This window comes from Lissotriton helveticus, chromosome 2_1, assembly GCF_964261635.1.
Source record: "Lissotriton helveticus chromosome 2_1, aLisHel1.1, whole genome shotgun sequence".
Classification (NCBI taxonomy): domain Eukaryota; kingdom Metazoa; phylum Chordata; class Amphibia; order Caudata; family Salamandridae; genus Lissotriton; species Lissotriton helveticus.
Window position 1 is genome coordinate 496,781,159 of NC_136059.1, and position 17,087 is coordinate 496,798,245.

A 17,087-nucleotide genomic window follows, 5' to 3' on the forward strand; every position below is an offset into this window, starting at 1 on the left:
TCCATCTTCAAACAAAAAACTGAAAGTGTGAATCCTCGGGGAACACTTAGGTCAACCTTAATACATTCGGTAGGCTTTTTACAACGAGGAGCCAACATCTCTGAGGACAGAGTGGTAGTAAAGGTTTAGAAAGATGTGTACCTAGATATAAAATATGTCAGGTATTTACAAACGATTAGGCAGCAGTTTCATATTTAAACAGAGCAAATATAAACACAGTGAGGGACAATGTAAAGGCCCATACAGGTATGCTAGTAAATACTGATGACTCACTAAAAGTAAGAACAGCTGCTTTATGTAGGTAATTACAATTACTATTTAGACTCACAAAAACCAGGCTTGGTCCTCTGAGATTAGAATGTCTATACATACAATGAAGCTATTTTAGATATTTAGCTATTTTGTTTCATACTGCATATATGAGTGCAATATACCATATTATTTGTTAACGTATCCAAGCATGGGTTTCAAAGTTAAGACCTCCTTTCTACTGGCATATGTGGCACTTAACACATTTTGAGAAATAACAATATTAACACCAGATCATGCTCATTTCTTCTTGTCTCTTGCAGCCCTAAGAACTTTTAACACATCAGTAAATTCTAGAAGCAAAATTATAATCCCACTGGAGTTTGATGAAGCAGACATTCTCTTTCCAAGTCAATGAGCTCTTTGTAGGTTAAGTAGTGGTGAATGAGAAATAACGGACAATTCTGGAATACAGGGCCATATTACCAAAATGTGCGTTAAAAAACGCACATCGCACATTTCCCTATCGCCGGATTTTATCACCGTGTTAGCGCGTCATTATCAACGCGCAACACGTAGGCGATATTAAATCCGGCCATAGCCTGGGATAGGGAACATTAGCGCGTGAAAACAAGCGTTGTTTTCACGCGCTGTGTGCCTTGATAATATGGGGGGGTGGATTCAGCTTTATGATTCACTCCCCCATGTTATCAATGCCTAACACCTGATCAGAGCAGGCGTTGGGAGACCTGCGATAAACAAGTTTATCGCAGGTCTCCTTCTCCCAACGCCTGCCTTGGTAATAGGGTGTTACCACCTCCAACCACATTTTACATGTGGTTGGACGTGGGGACGCCCACTTTGCATGTCATTAGCGATGTTTCTCGCTGACATGCAAAGTGGACTTGAGGCAGGAGTTAGAATGCCCTTGTTAATAGGGCGCTAGAAGTATCGCCGCTTTCTCGGCACAATTCCCCGAAAAAGCGGCGATACTTCACCTTGGTAATATGGCCCACAATTCTTTAGGAGCAGTAAGAGGGCTTCACACTCAAACTCTTCCAGTAAACAAAACAACTGCAGAATGTTATTTATGTTCCTGTTTTTTAAATACTCCACATGCTTTAGAAGCATTAGTATTCTCGTCTCCATTAAAAAAAATGTAAGCATTATCCAGAAAATAGCTGACATGTTGTTTCACTACAATTACTCTGTTTTCCATAGCAACCCAGCTGTCTACAATCTGCTATAACTATTGAAATCATGAGGGGTTGCAGTGCTTTAATTTAATCTATGACCTTATAGAGAAATGGTTACTGGTTGAACAAATAGGAGAAGAAGGATTCGGTTGCATCTGTTTGGTTGTGTGCCTGAAGAAGAGAGTTGAGACTTGATAATGATCAAATATTCTGACAATATGTATTCTAAAGACAGTTTTGTTTTGGAAACTTTCAGAATACATCTTGATCTGCTCATACAGAAATCTGGTTAGTAAAATCTAAAACCAACATGTAGGGTATGAAATCAAAATAATGAGCATGAATACCAGCTGAATAAAAGTAGTGTAGACGAGAAGTGTATTTATCGCAGAGCGGTACCACTAATAGATGGATATGAGTAAGCATGTTGCCATTGAAAGACTACTACATCTAGATGTCATTGATGTGGACATTTTTGCTGCAATGTCAGTTAGGAAAAAATGCATTATGCTAAAATCTTAAATTGGTGACCGATGTGCTTGGTTGAAGAGCAATACCAAGTGGTGCAAAATGTGGTGATATAAAAGGACCATCAGATGTGGTAAACTGGTCAGATAATATAATAGATATTTTAAGTTAAGTACATTATAAATCTCATAAATGACACCGCATGCCTTCAAATTGAAATGGCGGCCATTGTGAACAATCGTCCACAGCACTTCAGATAAATGAAATGGAGTCAGGGTAAGTAACCAGCACCTAGTTCTCACTATACAGGACTAGCTCCAAAGGAGCCAAGAGGCAAAATCATCCAAAATTCGAAAAAAGTATGAGTCAAACTTGACAGACATTTTCTGAGACTACATGCTGTTCAAAGAGATGTGGGCCTTCTCGTTTGCCACTCAGGATGCTCTCCGCTGTGAATATGTTATCTGAATAGGTTATTACGTTATGCTCCACTTCCCTAAACAGGGACTTAAATGCACAAATAGATGTAATAATACCTGCAAAATCCCCATCTCTCCTATTGAAAGGGTGACCATCTCATAAAATGCAAGCCTGTGGGAAAGAACACATTGATCGCAGGGCTGTTTGTCTTACACAGCCAAGAATCAGTGCTAAGTAAAATGTCAACGGACTTACAGCCTGATTCATGAACGTAAATGCGCTCGCAAAAGGGCCAGATTCTCAGAATCTGGCCCTTTGCGAGTGCAATTTTTGCATTTGAGATTCATCATCCCAAATGCAAAAATCGCTAATAAAGAATTAGCAAATATGCGAGGAAATGCTATTCATGACACATTTAAAAATTGCGAATTAGCAATTTTGGGCCGCTATTTACCGAGAGGTCAGACCTCTCGGTAAATAGCAAAAACGTAGAAAAATGCTTTTAAAAGCATTTTTCAAAGTTGCATGTTGCACACACACATGTCCGTTGGACATGTGTGTGCGCAACACCTGTTTCAATTAGCATTTCAGGGGTGCTACAGGGTGTCCTTTGGACACCCCTGGCACCCTTAAAATCGCTATCTTATTTGCGAGTAGCAAATTGCTACTCGCAAATAAGGGATACTCCCCATTCATTCCTATGGGCCTTTTGGCCCATAGGAATGAATGGGGAGTTATTCCTTATTTGCGAGTAGCAATTTGCTACTCGCAAATAGAGAATATGTAGGAATCGCTATTTATTTAGCAATTCCTACATGAATACCGTTTTGCGAGTCCTCAATAGCGATTCGCTATGAATCGCTATTAGAGACTCGCAAAACGGTACCTTGATGAATCAGGCTGTAAGTTTGAAGAAAATCTTGGATGCCTTTGAAATTAAATGCTTTATAAAAAGATAGACGTGACATATATTTCACCCTATTATGCTCCAGCTTCATTTGGTAAAAGTCAGATGATTTACAGCCTGATTCATGAAGCGAAATTGCGCCCGCAATGGCTGCGAAAATGCAATTGCGGGTGCAAAACACGGAATCGGCATTCAAGTACAAAATAGCGAATTCGCAAACACAGAATAGCGATTTAAATAGCGATTACGCTATAATAGTCGCAGAGTCCCGGTAGTCGCGCATTAGCGATACGGAAATAGCGACCAACCACGGAATCTGCGAAATGAATAGCGAAACTCAATTTATTCTCAATCGGCATTCATGAAAAAGAAACAATAGCTGAAAACCCCAAAATCGCATTTTTGCGCGGCGCAAATTAAGGACAACTCAAAGCAGGTGGTAACCATAAAAGCCATGATTAAGTAAAATTTGAAAAACAGTTGGCCAATCACCAACAGGTCCAGGCCTGACCAATCACACATAAGGACATTCAGCAGCAGCATTAGGCGTTCCACAATGCCAGGAATGTACATGGTGGTGAGGCGGCGAAGGCTACAGCGAGCAGCACGGAGGAGACGCATGAGGCAGGAAAGGATTTACCGGCAGCGGGTCACCTTGCTGGGCCAAACCAGAGAACAGATTTATGCCAAATACAGGCTGAATGGGGAAATGATCACCTGGCTGATACAAGAACTTGACCCCCTCATGCAGCACCCAACAAGGCGAAACAATTCTGTGCCCACACATGTGCAGGTATTGTGCAGCCTGCACCTCCTGGCCTCCGGCAGTTTCCAGGGCATAGTAGCGGCTGCTGGGGGGATATCCCAGCCCACCATGTCACGCTGCCTCCACACTTTTGTTGACGCCATGCTCACCCAGCTCCACCGCCACATCACATTTTCCACGAGCCAACAGGAATTGGACCTGACAAAACTACAATTTTACAATGTAGCCCATTTTCCCCATGTCCTCGGCTGCATCGACTGTACCCACGTCGCCATCTGCCCACCAGCTGCCACGGAGTATATGTACCGCAACCGGAAGTCCTACCACTCCCTCAACATACAGATGGTCTGCAATGCCAAGACCATCATCACTGACATTGTCGCACAGTACCCAGGGAGTACCCATGATTCCTTTATCTTCAGGCACAGTGGACTCCACACACGACTGCTCAGAGGAGAGTTTGGGGAAGGACACCTACTTGGTAAGTACACTTTGTCGACAATGTCACATTGCAATGAAGTCACTGCGCTGCACAGCCAATCAACATCTGCTCCTCTCATTCAGGTGACAGTGGCTACGCCCTACGGGAATACCTCCTGACCCCTTACCTCAACCCTGCCACACCTCAGCAACGGCGCTACAACGTTGCGCACATCCGGACAAGGAACTGTATAGAAAGGACATTTGGCCTGCTCAAGAGCAGGTTCCGTATACTGCACAAGACAGGTGGGGCCATGTATTACAGTCCTGCTGCGTGCTGCCGCATTGTGGCTGTCTGTGCAATGCTCCATAACATTGCAACCAAGCGCCGGATACCTGTTGACATCTCAGGCAGTGAATCTGAAGGGGACGACCGGCCACCAGCACATGTGCACCATGCACGCGGGGAGAACCCAGCTGAAGGCCACAGACGTCGCAACCACATCACAGTGAACAATTTCTAGCCCACCCTCTTCCCCCACCCCACATATCACAATTGCATGCAAAATGTAATGATTACACAAGGCTAATGTGTGCAGCAAAAAAAATATATTTGTTTCATTCACAACAAAAAGGTAATCAGTCCAACTATTTACAAATACCAGTATTGCGTCATACTGCAGTGTGCATGTACTTGGCAGGCTTAGCGTCAGCCTGTGCCAGTGTTATGCAGACAGTGTCAATGGCGCCTCCTGCGCGTAATGCCCAAGCGCCTCTGAGGCTCTTCCTCTTCCTGGGCTCCTGTACCAGGCGTTGCCCTGGTGCTGCGCCTAGGTGGCGGGACCAGTGTGGCCGATTGGCTGCTCACGCTGGAGGCACCCTCACTGGCATCGTCGCCCCCTACAGTGGCCGGTAGCGCAGGTGTGTGTAGTGCCGTTACGGCGGTGGTTAGGTGCTCCAGCACCCTGGTGATGTCCTCACAGCACTGCACTAGTTGGTGCTGCTGGGTGAGAGAGCGCCGCGACAACTGGGTGGTGGCATTTGCTGCCACATAATTCGACCTGCTATAGGCCGACAGCCGGCTCATCAGCTGGTGGTGGCGCCGGCTCGCTACACTGCGGTGCTTGAGCAGCGCAGCAGTGTTCTCCTCCATGGCTGCAGTCATGCGGCCCATGGCCGCCGTCATGCGGTCCATGCGCTCTCCAACTCCCGCCACATTGCGCCCAATTTTGTGCAGCTGGAGCTGGATGGCACCTTGCTGCTGTGACTGGCGCTGGTGGATACGGAGCATGCGTCTCTCAACACTCATGCAGGCATAGCGATGTCCATTGCCCCTCCTGCTGATTGCCCGCGGTGTTGCCGGTGTCGCAGGCCCAGATCTATTGGCACCAGCTGCAGGTGGTGTTGCAGCAGGCGTTGCTGGTGCGGCAGGGACTGGGGGCACATTTGTGGGGTGCCTGGCTCTGGCTGCGGGTGGTGCGGCAGATCCAGATGCAGCTACGGTGGGGGGCCTGGCCTTGGCTGCGGGTGGTGCGGCAGATCCAGATGCAGCTACGGTGGGGGGCCTGGCCTTGGCTGCGGGTGGTGCGGCAGATCCAGATGCAGCTACGGTGGGGGGCCTGGCCTTGGCTGCGGGTGGGATGCTAGATGCAGGGGCCACAACGTTGGTGGGGGGCCTGGCTGCTGGTGTTGTTTGAGCGGCAGGGGCTGGTGCCTGGCTTTCTGGTTGTGATTCCTCCTCCTGGGCCTCCTCATCTATCAGCAGCCTCTCGCTGTCACTGCTGTCTGCGCCACCTGTGAGGGTAAGTGGATACTCATTAGTTGCATGTGACTGTCAGACGTGCTGATGTTACATGCATGCTGGGTGACATTCCCTGGATGGCAGTGGATTTGCGTAATTTGGGACCTGTCTGGCTGCATTGGGGTACTACTACATTGTGGACATACTACATCTCCCACAATGCTTCAGGGCATTCCCTGATGCGCAACAAAGGCATGACTAAGGGCCAATAAGTGAGCCTATTTGGTCAGGGACGGTCATAGGGGACAGGGTCGCAGTCGCATGCCACTTACCTTGGGTGTCTTGGGTGGGGCGGGAGGAGTCCAGAGGGGTCACGCCAACGCACGCCTCCCTCTCAAGGGTGTCCTCGACCTGGTCCTCCAGAGGTGTGTTGGGTGGGACTGTCGGTCCGCCACCTCCAGTGCCCGATGCCTCTCCAAGGCGCTCCGCCACCCTCTCCTTGGCACGACCTCGGAGGTCATACCAGCGCTTCTTTAGCTCCTCCAATGACCGATCGGCCACACCCACCGAGTTTACGCTGGAGGCTATTCCCAGCCAGATCCTGCGCTTGTCTTGCTCTGGGACCTTTCTGGAGTTGGTCCCGAACAGCCGGTCATGGTTGGCCACCACCCCTTCAATGAGGTTCTCGAGCTCCTGCTCTGAGAACTTGAGCTTTCGCTTTCGTCCTGCGCTGTTGCTGGGGCCAGGGACAGGTTCCTCAGCCATGGCAGCAGATATGTCGCTATTTCAGTCGGTAGAGAAGTCGCTATCGCTGGTTTAGCGTCTGCTTGCTGACTTGCTCCCTCGGAGGTTTGCCTCGCTGTGGTGTTTGGGGGTGGGAACTGCCTGCTTCCTGGTTGTGATGTCATCACTGTGCTCGGAAAGCGACTTCCCGTTTTCCCGATCGCGCGAGATTGCGAGTCGCATTCCCGATCGCACGGGATTGCGACTCGCAATCCCGACGCAGATAGCCGGGAATAGCGATTTTTCTGCGTTTTTAGTTGGTCGCTAACGGATTTAGCGCCCGCGTGCGAGTCGCTATTTTTTCCCCGAAAAGTACATGAATGCCGTTTTGCGTTTCCTCAATAGCGAGTCGCTATTACTCGCTATTAGGGACACGCAAAACGGCCCGTACATGAATCAGGCTGTTAGAGACAGGGAGCAAAGGATAAGACCAGAGCAAGGTGTCATGGGTCATAAGGGAGTTACCAATTTCGACAGGACACTGCTTTGGGAAAGGTAATTACAGTTAGCAAAACTAGACCCAGATTTCTGCACGGTCTAGATGTGTGCTCTACCATCAGACCTCTATGATTTATGGGAATTAGCTTAACCACTAGCTATTTACTACCTAATGTAACTTTGTTTTCAGTGGCTGGATTACTCAGGAAACCAAGCTTTCTTTTTAATGTGCTTAAGATGCCTTTTGTTTGTACAGTTGCACTATGCTGAGCATCATTTGAATGATGCCAGTTCTGTGTTACTATTAGCATACTGACTTGGGTTAGTGGCCTGTGTTTGAGGGACGATTCTGCAAGGGGAGTTTTACTTTTGCTTACAAAGTCCGGGTACTCCTTTGTCATTGATGGTTAGCTCGGCTTACTAATGTGGGAACCGTAATTTGTTTGAGGGTCATGCCTGTTAAATTCTCCTAGTCACTAAAAGAAACTGCAACATTTGTGAAGAAAAGGAAAATTAGCAAGACTTCCCATCTGCATCCTCTCTTCAGAGTTGCAGTTACAGGAGGTAAGAGGTGGTTAGCAGCTGGTGCGTGTCCAAGATGGCGACACTAGCGGATGTTTCTTCAGCTCGCTCCGCATCAAACCGCCAAATATCCTGTATTCAGCTTGCACAAGATTGCCAGTGACTTCTCGAGATCGACGGTGATCGACTCCCAGACAACCCATGATTCTGCTGTGCCCCCCAGACTCCACCATCGCCACAGGGTGGTGCGGTGCAGACACGGCAACTTGGGCCCAGGAAATCGCGGTCCTTCGCCCTGGGCCTCTGTCGAGACGTGGCCAACAAAGGAGCGCATGAGCCGGTGCTGCCCGTGACCTCCACCAACAACCTGGAATCCGGCACCGGGGAGGATCCCACGTTAAACCTCGGGGGAGCGACCACCACACATATCTGTGCATAAATGCCGCCGGAGCGCCCCACGCCGAGACCCACTGTCCAGCAACTCTGTGTGGGACTCAGCTCCTGCACGGAGGCGTCCCTCCAAGATCCCATGCTACCTACTAGCTATTTGAGGCCCGTAAGTCTCCCTGCATCTCCACACAACCCATTGGCTCCACGAGCCCTGCGGGCCCTGACCACGCCTGAGTGACCGCTGGGCCCAACTCGCAATGGCACTGCGACCCACGACATGCGTCGACCGCATGCAGGTTTCCACCACTACTAGGCCTGGGAGTCCTAACCACACATGGAAAAGCACTACGCCTGACGCGGACCCTCACTTGATGCACAACAACGCAGCTAATTATTAGCACTGCAACAGATGGCAGCCCCAGCGAACAGCTCCAGCAGGCACTAGCACTCCACTCTGACCTGTCAAGACGTAGCCTGTGCTTATTACTCAGCTGCCAACACCGGGGTCTGAAGCCTCCTCTGCCTTGGCTGACCACAAACTATGTTTTGTGCCGTCATACAGCACCCTAACCTAGGCACTGAGCGTACATTGGGCGAAACAGACAATGACGACACCACCCTGTCCAACAGTACGCTCTACAGTGGTGCATGGACACCTGATCCTGGACATTTACTTCTCCCTACTCCCCTGAGCTTACAGAGCACCACAATCACTACAATGGGCAAGCCAAGAACGGACAAACAGCAGAAACACCTCAATGGCACACACTGCCCACCACCTGGTGCATTGGGCTCTGAACAGACACCAGCAGGACAGCCCATGCCTGTGGCTGACCTCTCGCACCGCCTCGACAAATTCATGGTGACGGTGATGGACATTAAATCTACTTTGGTCGCTAAAATCGAAACGCTGTGTGATGAGATTGGTTTCTTGCATGAGGACCACAAAAAACTGAAAGACAGAGTGGAGGAGGTAGAATCAACAATTGCATCCGAGAAGCTTTGCATGTCTTCATCAGTAGCTCAAATTAAAACACTACAAGAAAAGGTGGAATACCTTAAGAACAGTGTCGACGACCAGGAGGGCAGCTCGCACAGGAACAATGTGCGCTTGGTGGGTCTGCCTGAAGGCATTCAGGGATAAAGTATGGAACTGTACCTGGAAACCAGGGTATCGGGAGTTACCCTTCAAGGCAAACACTCCAAGTTCTTCTCTGTGGAGCACGGCCATAGAGTTCTTGGGCCCCCCCCTTCGATCAGGCACCCCCCAGGACTGATGGTTGCAAGCCTCTTCAATTACCTTCGACGGGGACCACATCCTACAAGTCACGAGAGCCTGGTGTCCATGGGTAATAGAGAACGTAAAAATATACATTTACCCAGACTACACGCTACTTGTGCAGCACCGCAGATCATCCTTCATGGAAGTCAAATGTTCCCTTGGTGAACACAAAATAAAGTATGCCCTACAATACCCTGCGTCTCTTCGCATACAAAATAAAGGCAATGCTTTCTTCTCTCAATCTCCCGAGGACGCCTGGAACTGGATAGAAAAAACCTGTTTGGAACCGGCTCCCAAATCCACAGCGGGCCCCTGCCTACAAGGAAAAAAGATCACACATCGTGGTCATCGCGGCGGGGCCAAGGGCAGCGCCCCACCAAAGCTCAAGCAGCAAACGAGAGAGGACAAGCTCTCAAGAAAGTTGAGAAACATGGCGCCCCTACCTCCCCTCTCCGCTCCCACTCAGAAACAGAGGCCACAACAGAAAAGAAGTTGGCGGTCTCTAGGGAACTATTTACCACAAAGCTGGTCCTCTGGTTGCTAACTATCTATAAAGACTCATTCGATAGGGGTATATTGCCTCCTTCCCTTCCACGAAGCTGTATTAGTGGTTCTCCCAAAACCCGGTAGAGACCCTCTCCTTATGAGCTCCTACCGTCCGTCATCTTTATTAACCTCAGACTACAAAATCTTAGGTAAGTTTCTAGCCAATAGGCTGTTGTAAACTCTCCCACTAGTGGTTCACACAGACCAGAACAGGTTTATCCCTGGCAAAAGCACGGGGCACGGGGCTAAACCTCCATCGCCTTTTTAACCTGATAGACTGGGCCCAATCGACAACTGAGCAGCACTGGATCACCGCCTTAGATATCAAAAAAGCATTCGATAACCTGGGATGGGACTACCTACTGGCATTACTGGTACGGTTTGGCATAGGTCCCAAGTTCTTACGTTGGGTCAAAACACTATACACCAGCCCACAAGCCTGGGTGAAAATGGGTCACATTGTCTCTCCATCCATTGATATCGAGCAGGGCACCAGCAGGGCTACCCGCTTCCACCAAACATTTTTGCCCTGGCCATGAAGCCTCTGGCCTGCGCATTTCGTAGTCATGTTCTGCACTTGGGTAGGCGAGTAAATGCACTGTGGCACATAGTTTCCCTTTACGCAGACGACACACTGATTTATCTCCACAACCAGACTGAGGCCATTCATGGCCTAATAGAATTATTAGATGCCCATACTCGGTTATCCGGCTTGACAATAAACTGGGCTAAGACTGTTTTATTCCCAATGTCACCCATACCAGTGGAACTGAGGCAGCAGCTACCTCAGGCCCCACTAATTAGAGCATATGACTCATTTAAGTATCTAGGAGTCCAGGTCTATCACTCCTCATCCAACTTGATAGACGGTAATCTGGGTAACGCAATTACCAGCGCCAGGCCCACACTCCCATTCTGGAGCAATCTTCCACTATCCCCCATGGGCCAGCTATCCATCTCCAAGATGCTTTTTCTCCCTAGCCTTCTGTACTTTTTCACAATCCTCCCATATAAACTACCTCAGAAAATATTCAAGGACCTGCGGTCGCGACTCATGTCCTTGATATGGGGCAGTTCCAGGTGAGGGTAGCACTGCTGATGCTTCACCTCCCCATATCAGAGGGCGGATTGGGAGCACCAAATTACGAGTTATACTACGCAGCTGTGAAACTCCAGTGGCCCATGCACTGGCTCGCAAAAAAGAACTGAACTGGAAACCTGGGCAATGGCATTAAAGCTGCAAGCCCTGCTTGAGTGGTTACTGGGTTCTAAACGCAGCTATAGAGGAAAGATGGATGTATCCTCTTGATGGCAGCCATTGACGCCTGGACAAAAAACGTGTTATTAAGATGGCACCCCCCACCATATACCGTATATCTCCCCCTATATACGATACCGGGAACATACATTTGCCTAAAGCACCCAGAACTGGCTGAGTGGTGGAGAGTTGGCTAGCAACATGGGGTGATCGGTTCATTGACTCAACCCTATGTGATATCTATACTTTGATGGAAAACTGCTGTGTATCACCAGGAACGTTCCTCCTCTATTTAACACTAACGCAACAGGTAACACATACTTGGGGGACATAAGCACTGTACCCGCAACCTCTTGAGCCCTACAGACACTACTAACACACAGGACGGGCAGAAAAGCCATCACAGCCATCTATAATTATTTTAGAGCGGACACTACCTCTTCACTAACTCCACTGTGAAAAGTTTAGATGACAGCACTATCCACCGAAATTACAGACAAACAATAAATGCCAGATTAAAATTCACCCAATTTAATTATTTACACCACACATACCTAACCCCGCATAGGTTGGCGCGAATATACCCGACATCCACAGACATATGCCCCAGATGCCACAACACGGACGCCAACTTTTTACTCATGGTCTGGACATGCCCTCATATCACAACATACTGGGGGAAACTTTCAGAAATATTAACAGCAGTAACAGTAACACCAATCCCAGCCCATGGTGTGCACTACCTGCTCAACATTACAAAACGGCATGCTCATCACACAAACGTTAACAAATTGCTGGACTTAGCACTGGTCCTGGCCAAACTTGCACTTGCTATGGCCTGGAAGTCCCCGGGGGGGGCCCCGCTACCAAGTTTTGGTTGATGGCCTGCCGTGGGGCCCTTGTGGCTGAACATGAGATACTGACATCCCAAGCCCTGCGACCAGGGTCTAGGGCACATCCCATGGACTGGAAACATTATTGAACTGTCATAGAATCTAGTCTAAACAAAACATGTGCTAACCCTTACTATACTAATGGCATCGACACCATAGTCCGGGATACACCTAGGACACTCCGCACACTCACTCAGGTGCGCTCTTATGGGAAGCGCTGAGCTAGGCAGACGCACTTGCGCACACGGATCCAGCTGGCTCACACCTTAGACCAGGCTCAGTTGCACCTAGTAATTGAATGGTGACTAAACCGGGCAACTTCCCCTCCACCCTCCCATCATCGTAGTTATCATCGGAGCATATGCCTCGCAGATTGCATTATTAATAAGCGGCACAGCTAGTGCTACCACATGTATAGTAATTGTAGGACAGGCACACGATTTACATTGTATTGCATTTGTTTTGTTTTTTCTCTTTTATATTACGTTTGATTTAGCTCTGTAACGCAAAATATGTTGACAAATCCTGAGGTGAATCAATGATGTTGTCATTCGACTGCAGTATTTTGTATGATCGTTTGCCCCCCACCAAGTAGGCAAAAAATGCCAATTGAAATGTACAAGAACATGTATCCAATCGTGACTAATATACTGCTGTAAGCTGGTCTGGAAAAAAACACCTGAATAAATATTTTTTTTTAAAAAGAAACAGGTGGTTAGCGGCTGATAGACCTGACTGTGAGCCTTTTACTCTTTCAGGTGGAAAATAATGGCGCAAATCCAAACCCCAGCATCATTAGACGTATATATTACTTCAGTCATTTCCTATTTAGCCCTAAAATATAATAATTGCCTTATTCTGGGTGATTTCAACATACATATGGATAACAATAAAGATCCCCATGCTACTCTCCCCTTCGGAGATGCTGCATATCTTTAAGTTGCTCCCATCCATTTCCTCTGCCACACATGTGAAGTGTCACTCCCTGGACCAAATCTTTCATAATTTTGATTTAAGGACCAGTATGCCACTTCCTATTATCTGGTCCTACCACTTCCTGCTAAAATTTGACATCCCCTACTCTGTTACAGCTCCACCGGTGACAACTGGGCAAACGACCTACAACTTTAGAGCATTTCACGTAATATCTATCCCTAAGTTCGCAGGGGCTTTCAATCGTTGATTATGATGCTCTCCGAATAGACTGTTGGCTTCAAACCATCATCAAGACTGCTGCTATGGTTGTCACCCGCTCTTCTAAAAGGTTGGCCCTCTTGGCTCCCTGGTTTAGTTATCTCCTTAGAGATAGCAAAAGGAATTGCAGGAATGGCGAAAATCTTACCTTCCCGAGGACAGGAAGGTTTACAAAGATAGCCTAAAAATGTACCCTACACTTGTAAAAGGAGCTAAAAGGAACGTCTTCCAATCTAGGATCGATAATGCTCAAAATAAGAGCAAAGAAGATTTTAGGATAGCCAAATCTTTTATTTCACCCAAAGCTTGTTCTAAGGTAGGTCCTTGCACAGAGGAATGGTCAAAGCATATTGCTAAATTTTTTCATGGAAAAATCTCTCTAATCCAACTTGCTTTTTCAAACATATCTGAGGATGAGATGAACTTTTATAATAGTGTCAACAGCAAATTTTACACCCTCACCCCTTCTTGCTTCTCCTGAGTTTCGGTTGGAAGAATCATTATTCCTCCTTCAAAGCATTAAGTCGGGTTCCCCTTCCGACCCTGGTCCAGCTAACATTTGGTCTCAGATTGCCTCTACAATCAACCCGATTGTACATCAGCTTTTTAATACTTCCCTTTCCACAGGCATTATGCATAAATTGTGGAATCACGCTAAGATCCTCCCTTTGATAAAGAAGACAAATGCGTATCCTGCTAATTATAGGCCAATCTTCTTGCTTCCCACTCTCTCTAAAGCATTAGAGAAGCACGTAAACAAAGTCCTGCAAAAACATATTGAAGATGGTAAGCTTCTCCATGAATCCCAATCCGGTTTCAGGGCAAATTTTTAGTACTGAGCCTTTATTGCTGGAAGTGACAGAGTTTATCTGGGGTAAATTGGAAGAGGAAGGCAAGGCCATTCAGATAGTGCTTGATCTGTCGGCGGCTTTCGATACGGTCCCACATGAGAGGCTCTTAAACAAACTTAAGAACCTTGGCCTGGGTGGGGCTGCCCTCACGTGGATTTCCTCCTATTTGGAAAATAGATCCCAGGACACCTGGATTCCACCCTTTTCCTCTCTGTTCCCTGCCATCAATGTTGGTGACCCTCAAGGCTCATACCCTTTTTAATATTTATTATTCTCCCTTGGCACCTTGGTAGAGGAAGCAGGTGCCAAAATTATTTATTATGCTGACGACACTCAGCTTACCTTCTCATGTAATAATGGCTCCCACTCTGGTGGGGCAAAGATTAATTCCTGCCTCTCCAAGGTTTTCAACGGGCTCAGGGTTAATCAGCTCAAGTGCAATCCGGACAAAGACGCCGTTTTCTTTGGAAAACTTGAAACACCTGACTGGAGTACCTGGTGGGCCAAGGCTCTGCCACCCCTGTCTGCTGTAAAAAGAGAAAGTAAAAAACTTGGAAATATTTATAGACAAAACATTGTTGATGAGTTCCCAGATCCAATATCTTTCTGGTGCATATTTAGGTGTACTCCAAATTCAAAAATAAATTCTGCCGCTTCTATCGCTGGAGAGCAGAGGGATCATCATGCAGGCTTTTGTGACATCTAAGCTTGACTATGTCAACTGCCTGTACCTTGGTCTTTCTAAATCCTTGACACAGCGTTTGCATGTGGTTCAAAACGCGGCTGCCAGAGCCATTCTGAGATCAAGACCTAGAGCCAGTAAGACCCCGATTCTTAAATTTTGCACTGGCTCCGCATTAAAGAGCGGATTGAGCTTAAGGCTATGACCATCTTTTTAAAAGCCTTCCACAAGGTTGGAGCCGAGTACTTAATTAAAGTACTAACCATTACTCTACATTCAGACCCTTGCGTTCTTCTAACACTAATCTGGCCATTGTGCCCAAAACACGCCTTGCTTGTACTGGAGGTAGATCTTTCGGCTTTCTGGGTGCAAAACTATGGAATAGCCTGCCGGAAACCCTGAGGCTTGACTCAAACTTACTTTCTTTTAGAGAGAGTGTAAAAACATCGCTGTTTAATCAATAACTAGCTTCTTCTACTCATCTCTCTCTGCTGTCTCTGCGCCAGTACACTCTAGTCTGAGTAGCTGAGCGCTCTATTAAAAACCTGTTTTCATTTCATTTCATATATATTGGTATTTTATATTTACTAGGCTTTGTTTTGTACTTTTCATTTGCACAGCACGTGAAAAAGACTTGCCATTAAAATACTCCATATCCCAACAATTTTGAACATTGTTAGAGTGAATAAAAAACACATCCTAATGACTGTTCATCACATGTCTCTAACCAATTAGTTAAAAAAAACTCCCCTTAGTTGCAGAAGTGTATTATTATTAGTCATTTTCCTACTGCACTATTAAAAAGCACAATATTTGTGTGGAGGTCTTCATTCTAGTGTGCAGACATCATTGCTTGCAGCCAACAAGCAAGGTCTCTGCCTCTCCCAAATTAGGGTACGTTTGTACCTTTCCCTACTTAATATGTCTATGGAGTGTGTCCTTACTCGCAACACCAGGATGCTTTAATTGGAAGATTAACTGAGATATTAGTCCTTTATACTTTGCACCTTGTTATCCACAGAAGCTGAAGATTACTATAAGGTCATCCTGCAAAGCTTATAGCTGCAGCCACTTGTAACATTCCGAAAGAAAAAAAGATAGATGTTGTCTACAATAAACAAATCTGGCTATGAATGAAAAATAATAATAATATAGATGTAATAGGCTAACAATGTTTTAAACAAAGCCAGAGGGTGAAGTATATAAGCAGACCGCATTGTGAGGTTCAAGTGTTTTTCCTGTAACAATCTAAAGACGCAAAGCCTAATAAAGTCCAAATGTCATCTAATGCAAGGTATGAGTAAGGTTCAGGTTAAATTAAACAATGCAATCCAGGAGAAACCATGTGATCTTCACTAATTAAAATTCCTCTAACAGAAAAAGAATCCAGAATGAAGGCAGAATTAAAAAGGATACAGTTTGGCAGAAGAATGCTTGGATAATACAATATGAGGAGAAGAATGAGGCATTTAATTAAGTTAAAGTAAATTGAAGAAATAAGTTGAATAACCAGAGAATGTTATTCATCTTGTGGACATGTTTAAGTGTATACCATACTTGTTCAAATGACAATGAACAAATACAGGAATGCCCTGAATGAATACCACCAGCACATAAGAGCCACCAAGCGAACCTTCATCAAAATCCACACCAACACAACTAACGCTAAAGAACTCTTCAGTGTCATATAGCAGCTCACAAAACCCCCCAGCGAAGCTACAGATGTCACACCATCCCAGGACCTCTGCAACAAGCTCAGCTCCTACTTCTACCTAAAAATCAAGGCCCTCTATGAGAACTTCAGCGAACAGACTCTGGACACCACCCCCCTCCCCACAACCGCCAACCAGCCAACCATCACCACCTGGAATCCTGCCACCATAGAAGACACCGCCACGACCATGAAGAAAACCCACTCAGGAGCTCCTACGGACCCCTTCCCACCACAAATCTACCAAAAAGCCGGTGCTGCCATAGCACCCAAACTAGGCCTGACCATCAACACCTCCTTTGAATCTGGCATCTTACCAGATGACTGGAAGCGGGCAGAGGTCAAACCACTCCTCAAGAAGCCCTCGGCT